Genomic DNA, 15,025 nt, shown 5'->3' on the forward strand with positions numbered 1-15,025 from the left:
CTGTATATTCTATAGTAACGGAGATTTGCGAGTTTGAAATTTTATATAATGTTTTTTCAAAACGTGAGACCTTAGTATGCAATACACTGTTTCAACAATCAAACTGGTTATTTAAATACTCCACGACGACGCCTACAATAATGCACAAATAGATTGTTTACTTTATTGTTATGAGAGTTTCCATGGTAACTAAGCATGAATATTTCACATGGATTAAATTTTTTACTGATGAGCCAATAGAGAACTTCGACCTGATTACATTGAGTGTAAAATCGCTTCTGTATCTTCTATAGTAACGGAGATATGCGATTTTGAAATTTTATATAATGTTTTTGTAAAACGTGAAGCCTAAGGATGTATTACATTGTTTCAACAAACAAAGTGGTTATTTCAAATCTCCACGACGACTACTACAATGAAGGACAAATATATTGTTTACTTTTTTGTTATGAGAGTTTCCATGGTAACTAAGCATGAATATTACACATGGATTAAATTTTTTACTGATGAGCCAATAGAGAATTTCGACCTGATTACATTGAGTGTAAAATCGCTTCTGTATCTGCTATAGTAACGGAGATATGCGATTTTGAAATTTTATATAATGTTTTTGTAAAACGTGAAGCCTAAGGATGTATAACATTGTTTCAACAATCAAAGTGGTTATTTCAAATCTCCACGACGACTACTACAATGAAGCACAAATATATTGCTTACTTTTTTGTTATGAGAGTTTCCATGGTAACTAAGCATGAATATTACACATGGATTAAATTTTTCCTGATGAGCCTATAGAGAGCTTCGACCTGATTACATTGAGTGTAAAATCACTTCTGAATCTTCTATAGTAACGGAGATATACGAGTTTGAAATTTTTTATAATGTTTTTTCAAAACGTGAGGCCTTAGTACGCATTACACTGTTTCAACAATCAAACTGGTTATTTCAAATCTCCACGACGACGCCTACAATCCTGCACAAATAGATTGTTTACTTTATTGTTATGAGAGTTTCCATGGTAACAAGGAATGAATATTACATATGAATTATATTTTTCCTGATGAGCCAATAGAGAACTTCGACCTGATTACATAAAGTGTAAAATCACTTCTGTATCTTCTATAGTAACGGAGATATGCGAGTTTGAAATTTTATATAATGTTTTTGTAAAACGTGAAGCCTAAGGATGTATTACATTGTTTCAACAATCAAAGTGGATATTTCAAATCACCACGACGACGCCTACAATCCTGCACAAATAGATTGTTTACTTTATTGTTATGAGAGTTTCCATGGTAACAAGGAATGAATATTACATATGAATTATATTTTTCCTGATGAGCCAATAGAGAGCTTCGACCTGATTACATTGAGTGTAAAATCACAGTTTTATCTTCTATAGTAACGGAGATATATGAGTTTGAAATTTTATATAATGTTTTTGTAAAACATGTTTCCAAGGATGTATTACATTGTTTCAACAATCAAAGTGGTTATTTCAAATCTCCACGACGACGACTACAATCGTGCACAAATAGATTGTTTACTTTATTGTTATGAGAGTTTCCATGGTAACTAAGCATGAATATTACACATGGATTAAATTTTTTCGTATGAGCCAATAGAGAACTTCGACCTGATTACATTGAGTGTAAAATCACAGCTGTATCTTCTATAGTAACGGAGATATATGAGTTTGAAATTTTATATAATGTTTTTGTAAAACATGTTTCCAAGGATGTATTACATTGTTTCAACAATCAAAGTGGTTATTTCAAATCTCCACGACTACGACTACAATCATGCACAAATTGATTGTTTACTTTATTGTTATGAGAGTTTCCATTATAACTAAGCCTGAATATTACACATGGATTAAATTGTTGCGGATGAGCCTATGGAGATCTTCGACCTAATTAGATTGAGTGTAAAATCACTGCTGTATCTTCTATAGTAACGGAGATATGCGAGTTTGAAAGTTTATATAATGTTTTTGTACAATGTGATTCCTTAGGATGTATTACATTGTTTCAACAATCAAAGTGGTTATTTCAAATCTCCACGACGACGACTACAATCATGCACAAATAGATTGTTTACTTTATTGTTATGAGAGTTTCCATGGTAACTAAGCATGAATATTACATATGAATTATTTTTTTTCGGATGAGCCTATAGAGAGCTTCGACCTGATTACGTGAGTGTAAAATCACTTCTGTATCTTCTATAGTAACATAGATATACGAGTTTCAAATTTTATAGAAGGTTTTTTTCAAAACGTGAGTCCTTAGTATGCATTACATTGTTTCAACAATCAAACTGGTTATATGAAATCTCCACGACGACGCCTACAATCCTGCACAAATAGATTGTTTACTTTATTGTTATGAGAGTTTCCATGGTAACTAAGCATGAATATTACACATGGATTAAATTTTTCCTGATGAGCCTATAGAGACCTTCGACCTGATTACATTGAGTGTAAAATCACTTTTGTATCTTCTTTAGTAAAGGCGATATGCGAGTTTGAAATTTTATATAATGTTTTTGTAAAACGTGAAGCCTTAGTATGCATTACACTGTTTCAACAATCAAAGTGGTTATTTCAAATCTCCACGACGACGCCTACAATCCTGCACAAATAGATTGTTTACTTTTTTGTGATGAGAGTTTCTATAGTAACTAAGCATGAATATTACATATGAATTATTTTTTTTCGGATGAGCCTATAGAGAGCTTCGACCTGATAAAATTGATGTAAAATCACTTCTGTATCTTATATAGTAACGGAGATATGTGAATTTGAAATTTTATATAATGTTTTTGTAAAACGTGAAGCCTAATGATGTATTACATTGTTTCAACAATCAAAGTGGTTATTTCAATTCTGCACGACGACGACTACAATCATACACAAATAGATTGTTTGCTTTATTGTTATGAGAGTTTCCATGGTAACTAAGCATGAATATTACACATGGATTAATTTTTTCCTGATGAGCCTATACAGAGCTTCGACCTGATTACGTGAGTGTAAAATCACTTCTGTATCTTCTATAGTAACATAGATATACGAGTTTGAAATTTTATATAAGGTTTTTTTTCAAAACGTGAGTCCTTAGTATGCATTACATTGTTTCAACAATCAAACTGGTTATTTCAAATCTTCACGACGACTACTACAATCAAGCACAAATATATTGTTTACTTTTTTGTTATGAGAGTTTTCATGGCAACTAAGCATGAATATTACACATGGAATAAATTTTTACTGATGAGCCTATAGAGACCTTCGACCTGATTAGATTGAGTGTAAAATCCCTTCTGTATATTCTATAGTAACGGAGATTTGCGAGTTTGAAATTTTATATAATGTTTTTTTCAAAACGTGAGACCTTAGTATGCAATACACTGTTTCAACAATCAAACTGGTTATTTCAATACTCCACGACGACGCCTACAATAATGCACAAATAGATTGTTTACTTTATTGTTATGAGAGTTTCCATGGTAACTAAGCATGAATATTTCACATGGATTAAATTTTTTACGGATGAGCCAATAGAGAACTTCGACCTGATTACATTGAGTGTAAAATCGCTTCTGTATCTTCTATAGTAACGGAGATATGCGATTTTGAAATTTTATATAATGTTTTTGTAAAACGTGAAGCCTAAGGATGTATTACATTGTTTCAACAAACAAAGTGGTTATTTCAAATCTCCACGACGACTACTACAATGAAGGACAAATATATTGTTTACTTTTTTGTTATGAGAGTTTCCATGGTAACTAAGCATGAATATTACACATGGATTAAATTTTTTACTGATGAGCCAATAGAGAATTTCGACCTGATTACATTGAGTGTAAAATCGCTTCTGTATCTGCTATAGTAACGGAGATATGCGATTTTGAAATTTTATATAATGTTTTTGTAAAACGTGAAGCCTAAGGATGTATAACATTGTTTCAACAATCAAAGTGGTTATTTCAAATCTCCACGACGACTACTACAATGAAGCACAAATATATTGCTTACTTTTTTGTTATGAGAGTTTCCATGGTAACTAAGCATGAATATTACACATGGATTAAATTTTTCCTGATGAGCCTATAGAGAGCTTCGACCTGATTACATTGAGTGTAAAATCACTTCTGAATCTTCTATAGTAACGGAGATATACGAGTTTGAAATTTTTTATAATGTTTTTTCAAAACGTGAGGCCTTAGTACGCATTACACTGTTTCAACAATCAAACTGGTTATTTCAAATCTCCACGACGACGCCTACAATCCTGCACAAATAGATTGTTTACTTTATTGTTATGAGAGTTTCCATGGTAACAAGGAATGAATATTACATATGAATTATATTTTTCCTGATGAGCCAATAGAGAACTTCGACCTGATTACATAAAGTGTAAAATCACTTCTGTATCTTCTATAGTAACGGAGATATGCGAGTTTGAAATTTTATATAATGTTTTTGTAAAACGTGAAGCCTAAGGATGTATTACATTGTTTCAACAATCAAAGTGGATATTTCAAATCTCCACGACTACGACTACAATCATGCACAAATTGATTGTTTACTTTATTGTTATGAGAGTTTCCATTATAACTAAGCCTGAATATTACACATGGATTAAATTGTTGCGGATGAGCCAATAGAGAGCTTCAAACTGATTACATTGAGTGTAAAATCACTGCTGTATCTTCTATAGTAACGGAGATATGCGAGTTTGAAATTTTATATAATGTTTTTGTACAATGTGATTCCTTAGGATGTATTACATTGTTTCAACAATCAAAGTGGTTATTTCAAATCTCCACGACGACGACTACAATCATGCACAAATAGATTGTTTACTTTATTGTTATGAGAGTTTCCATTATAACTAAGCCTGAATATTACACATGGATTAAATTGTTGCGGATGAGCCAATAGAGAGCTTCGACCTGATTACATTGAGTGTAAAATCACAGCTGTATCTTCTATAGTAACGGAGATATATGAGTTTGAAATTTTATATAATGTTTTTGTAAAACATGTTTCCAAGGATGTATTACATTGTTTCAACAATCAAAGTGGTTATTTCAAATCTCCACGACTACGACTACAATCATGCACAAATTGATTGTTTACTTTATTGTTATGAGAGTTTCCATTATAACTAAGCCTGAATATTACACATGGATTAAATTGTTGCGGATGAGCCTATGGAGATCTTCGACCTAATTAGATTGAGTGTAAAATCACTGCTGTATCTTCTATAGTAACGGAGATATGCGAGTTTGAAAGTTTATATAATGTTTTTGTACAATGTGATTCCTTAGGATGTATTACATTGTTTCAACAATCAAAGTGGTTATTTCAAATCTCCACGACGACGACTACAATCATGCACAAATAGATTGTTTACTTTATTGTTATGAGAGTTTCCATGGTAACTAAGCATGAATATTACATATGAATTATTTTTTTTCGGATGAGCCTATAGAGAGCTTCGACCTGATTACGTGAGTGTAAAATCACTTCTGTATCTTCTATAGTAACATAGATATACGAGTTTCAAATTTTATAGAAGGTTTTTTTCAAAACGTGAGTCCTTAGTATGCATTACATTGTTTCAACAATCAAACTGGTTATATGAAATCTCCACGACGACGCCTACAATCCTGCACAAATAGATTGTTTACTTTATTGTTATGAGAGTTTCCATGGTAACTAAGCATGAATATTACACATGGATTAAATTTTTCCTGATGAGCCTATAGAGACCTTCGACCTGATTACATTGAGTGTAAAATCACTTTTGTATCTTCTTTAGTAAAGGCGATATGCGAGTTTGAAATTTTATATAATGTTTTTGTAAAACGTGAAGCCTTAGTATGCATTACACTGTTTCAACAATCAAAGTGGTTATTTCAAATCTCCACGACGACGCCTACAATCCTGCACAAATAGATTGTTTACTTTATTGTGATGAGAGTTTCTATAGTAACTAAGCATGAATATTACATATGAATTATTTTTTTTCGGATGAGCCTATAGAGAGCTTCGACCTGATTAAATTGATGTAAAATCACTTCTGTATCTTATATAGTAACGGAGATATGTGAATTTGAAATTTTATATAATGTTTTTGTAAAACGTGAAGCCTAATGATGTATTACATTGTTTCAACAATCAAAGTGGTTATTTCAATTCTGCACGACGACGACTACAATCATACACAAATAGATTGTTTGCTTTATTGTTATGAGAGTTTCCATGGTAACTAAGCATGAATATTACACATGGATTAATTTTTTCCTGATGAGCCTATACAGAGCTTCGACCTGATTACGTGAGTGTAAAATCACTTCTGTATCTTCTATAGTAACATAGATATACGAGTTTGAAATTTTATATAAGGTTTTTTTTCAAAACGTGAGTCCTTAGTATGCATTACATTGTTTCAACAATCAAACTGGTTATTTCAAAACTTCACGACGACTACTACAATCAAGCACAAATATATTGTTTACTTTTTTGTTATGAGAGTTTTCATGGCAACTAAGCATGAATATTACACATGGAATAAATTTTTACTGATGAGCCTATAGAGACCTTCGACCTGATTAGATTGACTGTAAAATCCCTTCTGTATATTCTATAATAACGGAGATTTGCGAGTTTGAAATTTTATATAATGTTTTTTCAAAACGTGAGACCTTAGTATGCAATACACTGTTTCAACAATCAAACTGGTTATTTCAATACTCCACGACGACGCCTACAATAATGCACAAATAGATTGTTTACTTTATTGTTATGAGAGTATCCATGGTAACTAAGCATGAATATTTCACATGGATTAAATTTTTTACTGATGAGCCAATAGAGAACTTCGACCTGATTACATTGAGTGTAAAATCGCTTCTGTATCTTCTATAGTAACGGAGATATGCGATTTTGAAATTTTATATAATGTTTTTGTAAAACGTGAAGCCTAAGGATGTATTACATTGTTTCAACAAACAAAGTGGTTATTTCAAATCTCCACGACGACTACTACAATGAAGGACAAATATATTGTTTACTTTTTTGTTATGAGAGTTTCCATGGTAACTAAGCATGAATATTACACATGGATTAAATTTTTTACTGATGAGCCAATAGAGAATTTCGACCTGATTACATTGAGTGTAAAATCGCTTCTGTATCTGCTATAGTAACGGAGATATGCGAGTTTGAAATTTTATATAATGTTTTTGTACAATGTGATTCCTTAGGATGTATTACATTGTTTCAACAATCAAAGTGGTTATTTCAAATCTCCACGACGACGACTACAATCATGCACAAATAGATTGTTTACTTTATTGTTATGAGAGTTTCCATTATAACTAAGCCTGAATATTACACACGGATTAAATTGTTGCGGATGAGCCTATGGAGATCTTCGACCTTATTAGATTGAGTGTAAAATCACTGCTGTATCTTCTATAGTAACGGAGATATGCGAGTTTGAAAGTTTATATAATGTTTTTGTACAATGTGATTCCTTAGGATGTATTACATTGTTTCATCAATCAAAGTGGTTATTTCAAATCTCCACGACGACGACTACAATCATGCACAAATAGATTGTTTACTTTATTGTTATGAGAGTTTCCATGGTAACTAAGCATGAATATTACATATGAATTTTTTTTTTTCGGATGAGCCTATAGAGAGCTTCGACCTGATTACGTGAGTGTAAAATCACTTCTGTATCTTCTATAGTAACATAGATATACGAGTTTCAAATTTTATAGAAGGTTTTATTCAAAACGTGAGTCCTTAGTATGCATTACATTGTTTCAACAATCAAACTGGTTATATGAAATCTCCACGACGACGCCTACAATCCTGCACAAATAGATTGTTTACTTTATTGTTATGAGAGTTTCCATGGTAACTAAGCATGAATATTACACATGGATTAAATTTTTCCTGATGAGCCTATAGAGACCTTCGACCTGATTACATTGAGTGTAAAATCACTTTTGTATCTTCTTTAGTAAAGGCGATATGCGAGTTTGAAATTTTATATAATGTTTTTGTAAAACGTGAAGCCTTAGTATGCATTACACTGTTTCAACAATCAAAGTGGTTATTTCAAATCTCCACGACGACGCCTACAATCCTGCACAAATAGATTGTTTACTTTATTGTGATGAGAGTTTCTATAGTAACTAAGCATGAATATTACATATGAATTATTTTTTTTCGGATGAGCCTATAGAGAGCTTCGACCTGATTAAATTGATGCAAAATCACTTCTGTATCTTATATAGTAACGGAGATATGTGAGTTTGAAATTTTATATAATGTTTTTGTAAAACGTGAAGCCTAATGATGTATTACATTGTTTCAACAATCAAAGTGGTTATTTCAATTCTGCACGACGACGACTACAATCATACACAAATAGATTGTTTGCTTTATTGTTATGAGAGTTTCCATTGTAACTAAGCATGAATATTACACATGGATTAATTTTTTCCTGATGAGCCTATACAGAGCTTCGACCTGATTACGTGAGTGTAAAATCACTTCTGTATCTTCTATAGTAACATAGATATACGAGTTTGAAATTTTATATAAGGTTTTTTTTCAAAACGTGAGTCCTTAGTATGCATTACATTGTTTCAACAATCAAACTGGTTATTTCAAATCTTCACGACGACTACTACAATCAAGCACAAATATATTGTTTACTTTTTTGTTATGAGAGTTTTCATGGCAACTAAGCATGAATATTACACATGGAATAAATTTTTACTGATGAGCCTATAGAGACCTTCGACCTGATTAGATTGAGTGTAAAATCCCTTCTGTATATTCTATAGTAACGGAGATTTGCGAGTTTGAAATTTTATATAATGTTTTTTCAAAACGTGAGACCTTAGTATGCAATACACTGTTTCAACAATCAAACTGGTTATTTCAATACTCCACGACGACGCCTACAATAATGCACAAATAGATTGTTTACTTTATTGTTATGAGAGTTTCCATGGTAACTAAGCATGAATATTTCACATGGATTAAATTTTTTACTGATGAGCCAATAGAGAACTTCGACCTGATTACATTGAGTGTAAAATCGCTTCTGTATCTTCTATAGTAACGGAGATATGCGATTTTGAAATTTTATATAATGTTTTTGTAAAACGTGAAGCCTAAGGATGTATTACATTGTTTCAACAAACAAAGTGGTTATTTCAAATCTCCACGACGACTACTACAATGAAGGACAAATATATTGTTTACTTTTTTGTTATGAGAGTTTCCATGGTAACTAAGCATGAATATTACACATGGATTAAATTTTTTACTGATGAGCCAATAGAGAATTTCGACCTGATTACATTGAGTGTAAAATCGCTTCTGTATCTGCTATAGTAACGGAGATATGCGATTTTGAAATTTTATATAATGTTTTTGTAAAACGTTAAGCCTAAGGATGTATAACATTGTTTCAACAATCAAAGTGGTTATTTCAAATCTCCACGACGACTACTACAATGAAGCACAAATATATTGCTTACTTTTTTGTTATGAGAGTTTCCATGGTAACTAAGCATGAATATTACACATGGATTAAATTTTTCCTGATGAGCCTATAGAGAGCTTCGACCTGATTACATTGAGTGTAAAATCACTTCTGAATCTTCTATAGTAACGGAGATATACGAGTTTGAAATTTTTTATAATGTTTTTTCAAAACGTGAGGCCTTAGTACGCATTACACTGTTTCAACAATCAAACTGGTTATTTCAAATCTCCACGACGACGCCTACAATCCTGCACAAATAGATTGTTTACTTTATTGTTATGAGAGTTTCCATGGTAACAAGGAATGAATATTACATATGAATTATATTTTTCCTGATGAGCCAATAGAGAACTTCGACCTGATTACATAAAGTGTAAAATCACTTCTGTATCTTCTATAGTAACGGAGATATGCGAGTTTGAAATTTTATATAATGTTTTTGTAAAACGTGAAGCCTAAGGATGTATTACATTGTTTCAACAATCAAAGTGGATATTTCAAATCTCCACGACGACTACTACAATGAAGCACAAATAGATTGTTTACTTTTTTTGTTATGAGAGTTTTCATGGCAACTAAGCATGAATATTACACATGGATTAAATTTTTCCTGATGAGCCAATAGAGAGCTTCGACCTGATTACATTGAGTGTAAAATCACAGTTTTATCTTCTATAGTAACGGAGATATATGAGTTTGAAATTTTATATAATGTTTTGTAAAACATGTTTCCAAGGATATATTACATTGTTTCAACAATCAAAGTGGTTATTTCAAATCTCCACGACGACGACTACAATCGTGCAAAAATAGATTGTTTACTTTATTGTTATGAGAGTTTCCATGGTAACTAAGCATGAATATTACACATGGATTAAATTGTTGCGGATGAGCCAATAGAGAGCTTCAAACTGATTACATTGAGTGTAAAATCACTGCTGTATCTTCTATAGTAACGGAGATATGCGAGTTTGAAATTTTATATAATGTTTTTGTACAATGTGATTCCTTAGGATGTATTACATTGTTTCAACAATCAAAGTGGTTATTTCAAATCTCCACGACGACAACTACAATCATGCACAAATAGATTGTTTACTTTATTGTTATGAGAGTTTCCATGGTAACAAGGAATGAATATTACATAGAATTATATTTTTCCTGATGAGCAAATAGAGAGCTTCGACCTGATTACATTGAGTGTAAAATCACTGCTGTATCTTCTATAGTAACGGAGATATGCGAGTTTGAAATTTTATATAATGTTTTTGTAAAACATGTTTCCAAGGATGTATTACATTGTTTCAACAATCAAAGTGGTTATTTCAAATCTCCACGACTACGACTACAATCATGCACAAATTGATTGTTTACTTTATTGTTATGAGAGTTTCCATTATAACTAAGCCTGAATATTACACATGGATTAAATTGTTGCGGATGAGCCAATAGAGAGCTTCAAACTGATTACATTGAGTGTAAAATCACTGCTGTATCTTCTATAGTAACGGAGATATGCGAGTTTGAAATTTTATATAATGTTTTTGTACAATGTGATTCCTTAGGATGTATTACATTGTTTCAACAATCAAAGTGGTTATTTCAAATCTCCACGACGACGACTACAATCATGCACAAATAGATTGTTTACTTTATTGTTATGAGAGTTTCCATGGTAACTAAGCATGAATATTACATATGAATTATTTTTTTTCGGATGAGCCTATAGAGAGCTTCGACCTGATTACGTGAGTGTAAAATCACTTCTGTATCTTCTATAGTAACATAGATATACGAGTTTCAAATTTTATAGAAGGTTTTTTTCAAAACGTGAGTCCTTAGTATGCATTACATTGTTTCAACAATCAAACTGGTTATATGAAATCTCCACGACGACGCCTACAATCCTGCACAAATAGATTGTTTACTTTATTGTTATGAGAGTTTCCATGGTAGCTAAGCATGAATATTACACATGGATTAAATTTTTCCTGATGAGCCTATAGAGACCTTCGACCTGATTACATTGAGTGTAAAATCACTTTTGTATCTTCTTTAGTAAAGGCGATATGCGAGTTTGAAATTTTATATAATGTTTTTGTAAAACGTGAAGCCTTAGTATGCATTACACTGTTTCAACAATCAAAGTGGTTATTTCAAATCTCCACGACGACGCCTACAATCCTGCACAAATAGATTGTTTACTTTATTGTGATGAGAGTTTCTATAGTAACTAAGCATGAATATTACATATGAATTATTTTTTTTCGGATGAGCCTATAGAGAGCTTCGACCTGATTAAATTGATGTAAAATCACTTCTGTATCTTATATAGTAACGGAGATATGTGAATTTGAAATTTTATATAATGTTTTTGTAAAACGTGAAGCCTAATGATGTATTACATTGTTTCAACAATCAAAGTGGTTATTTCAATTCTGCACGACGACGACTACAATCATACACAAATAGATTGTTTGCTTTATTGTTATGAGAGTTTCCATGGTAACTAAGCATGAATATTACACATGGATTAATTTTTTCCTGATGAGCCTATACAGAGCTTCGACCTGATTACGTGAGTGTAAAATCACTTCTGTATCTTCTATAGTAACATAGATATACGAGTTTGAAATTTTATATAAGGTTTTTTTTCAAAACGTGAGTCCTTAGTATGCATTACATTGTTTCAACAATCAAACTGGTTATTTCAAATCTTCACGACGACTACTACAATCAAGCACAAATATATTGTTTACTTTTTTGTTATGAGAGTTTTCATGGCAACTAAGCATGAATATTACACATGGAATAAATTTTTACTGATGAGCCTATAGAGACCTTCGACCTGATTAGATTGAGTATAAAATCCCTTCTGTATATTCTATAGTAACGGAGATTTGCGATTTTGAAATTTTATATAATGTTTTTGTAAAACGTGAAGCCTAAGGATGTATTACATTGTTTCAACAAACAAAGTGGTTATTTCAAATCTCCACGACGACTACTACAATGAAGGACAAATATATTTGTTTACTTTTTTGTTATGAGAGTTTCCATGGTAACTAAGCATGAATATTACACATGGATTAAATTTTTTACTGATGAGCCAATAGAGAATTTCGACCTGATTACATTGAGTGTAAAATCGCTTCTGTATCTGCTATAGTAACGGAGATATGCGATTTTGAAATTTTATATAATGTTTTTGTAAAACGTGAAGCCTAAGGATGTATAACATTGTTTCAACAATCAAAGTGGTTATTTCAAATCTCCACGACGACTACTACAATGAAGCACAAATATATTGCTTACTTTTTTGTTATGAGAGTTTCCATGGTAACTAAGCATGAATATTACACATGGATTAAATTATTTACTGATGAGCCAATAGAGAACTTCGACCTAATTAGATTGAGTGTAAAATCACTTCTGTATATTCTATAGTAACAGAGATTTGCGAATTTGAAATTTTATATAATGTTTTGGTAAAACGTGAAGCCTAAGGATGTATTACACTGTTTCAACAATCAAAGTGGTTATTTCAAATCTCCACGACGACGACTACAATCATGAACAAATAGATTGTTTACTTTATTGTTATGAGAGTTTCCATGGTAACTAAGCATGAATATTACACATGGATTAATTTTTTCCTGATGAGCCAATAGAGAACTTCGACCTGATTACATTGAGTGTAAAATCACTTCTGTATCTTCTATAGTAACATAGATATACGAGTTTGAAATTTTATATAAGGTTTGTTTCAAAACGTGAGTCCTTAGTATGCATTACATTGTTTCAACAATCAAACTGGTTATTTGAAATCTCCACGACGACGCCTACAATCCTGCACAAATAGATTGTTTACTTTATTGTTATGAGAGTTTCCATGGTAACTAAGCATGAATATTACACATGGATTAAATTTTTTACTGATGAGCCAATAGAGAACTTCGACCTGATTACATTGAGTGTAAAATCGCTTCTGTATCTTATATAGTAACGGAGATGTGCGATTTTGAAATTTTATATAATGTTTTTGTAAAACGTGAAGCCTATGGATGTATTACATTGTTTAAACAATCAAACTGGTTATTTCAAATCTCCACGACGACTACTACAATGGAGCACAAATATATTGTTTACTTTTTGGTTATGAGAGTTTCCATGGTAACTAAGCATGAATATTACACATGGATTAAATTGTTTACTGATGAGCCAAGAAAACTTCGACCTGATTTCATTGAGTGTAAAATAGCTTCTGTATCTTCTATAGTAACGGAGATATGCGAGTTTGAAATTTTATATAATGTTTTTGTAAAACGTGAAGCCTATGGATGTATTACATTGTTTCAACAAAAAAAAGTGGTTATTTCAAATCTCCACGACGACTACTACAATGAAACACAAATATATTGTTTACTTTTTTGTTATGAGAATTTCCATTGTAACTAAGCATGAATATTACACATGGATTAAATTTTTTACTGATGAGCCAATAGAGAACTTCGACCTGATTACATTGAGTGTAAAATCGCTTCTGTATCTTCTATAGTATCGGAGATATGCGATTTTGAAATTTTATATAAGGTTTTTTTCAAAACGTGAGTCCTTAGTATGCATTACATTGTTTCAGCAATCAAACTGGTTATTTCTAATCTCCACGACGACGCCTACAATCCTGCACAAATAGATTGTTTACTTTATTGTTATGAGAGTTTCCATGGTAACTAAGCATGAATATTACACATGGATTAAATTTTTTACTGATGAGCCAATAGAGAACTTCGACCTGATTACATTGAGTGTAAAATCATTTCCGTATCTTATATAGTAACGGAGATATGCGAGTTTGAAATTTTATATAATGTTTTTTGTAAAACGAGAGGCTTTAGTATGCATTACACTGGTTCAACAATCAAACAGGTTATTTCAAATCTCCACGACGACGCCTACAATCCTGCACAAATAGATTGTTTACTTTATTGTTATGAGAGTTTCCATAGTAACTAAGAATGAATATTACATATGAATTATTTTTTTTCGGATGAGCCTATAGAGAGCTTCGACCTGATTACATTGATGTAAAATCACTTCTGTATCTTATATAGTAACGGAGATATGCGAATTTGAAATTTTATATAATGTTTTTGTAAAACGTGAAGCCTAATGATGAATTACATTGTTTCAACAATCAAAGTGGTTATTTCAATTCTGCACGACGACGACTACAATCATACACAAATAGATTGTTTGCTTTATTGTTATTAGAGTTTCCATGGTAACTAAGCATGAATATTACACATGGATTAATTTTTTCCTGATGAGCCTATACAGAGCTTCGACCTGATTACGTGAGTGTAAAATCACTTCTGTATCATCTATAGTAACATAGATATACGAGTTTGAAATTTTATATAAGGTTTTTT

The sequence above is a fragment of the Lepisma saccharinum genome, unplaced genomic scaffold, assembly GCF_977018435.1.
Source record: "Lepisma saccharinum unplaced genomic scaffold, izLepSacc3.1 HAP1_SCAFFOLD_35, whole genome shotgun sequence".
NCBI classification, from domain to species: Eukaryota; Metazoa; Arthropoda; class Insecta; order Zygentoma; family Lepismatidae; genus Lepisma; species Lepisma saccharinum.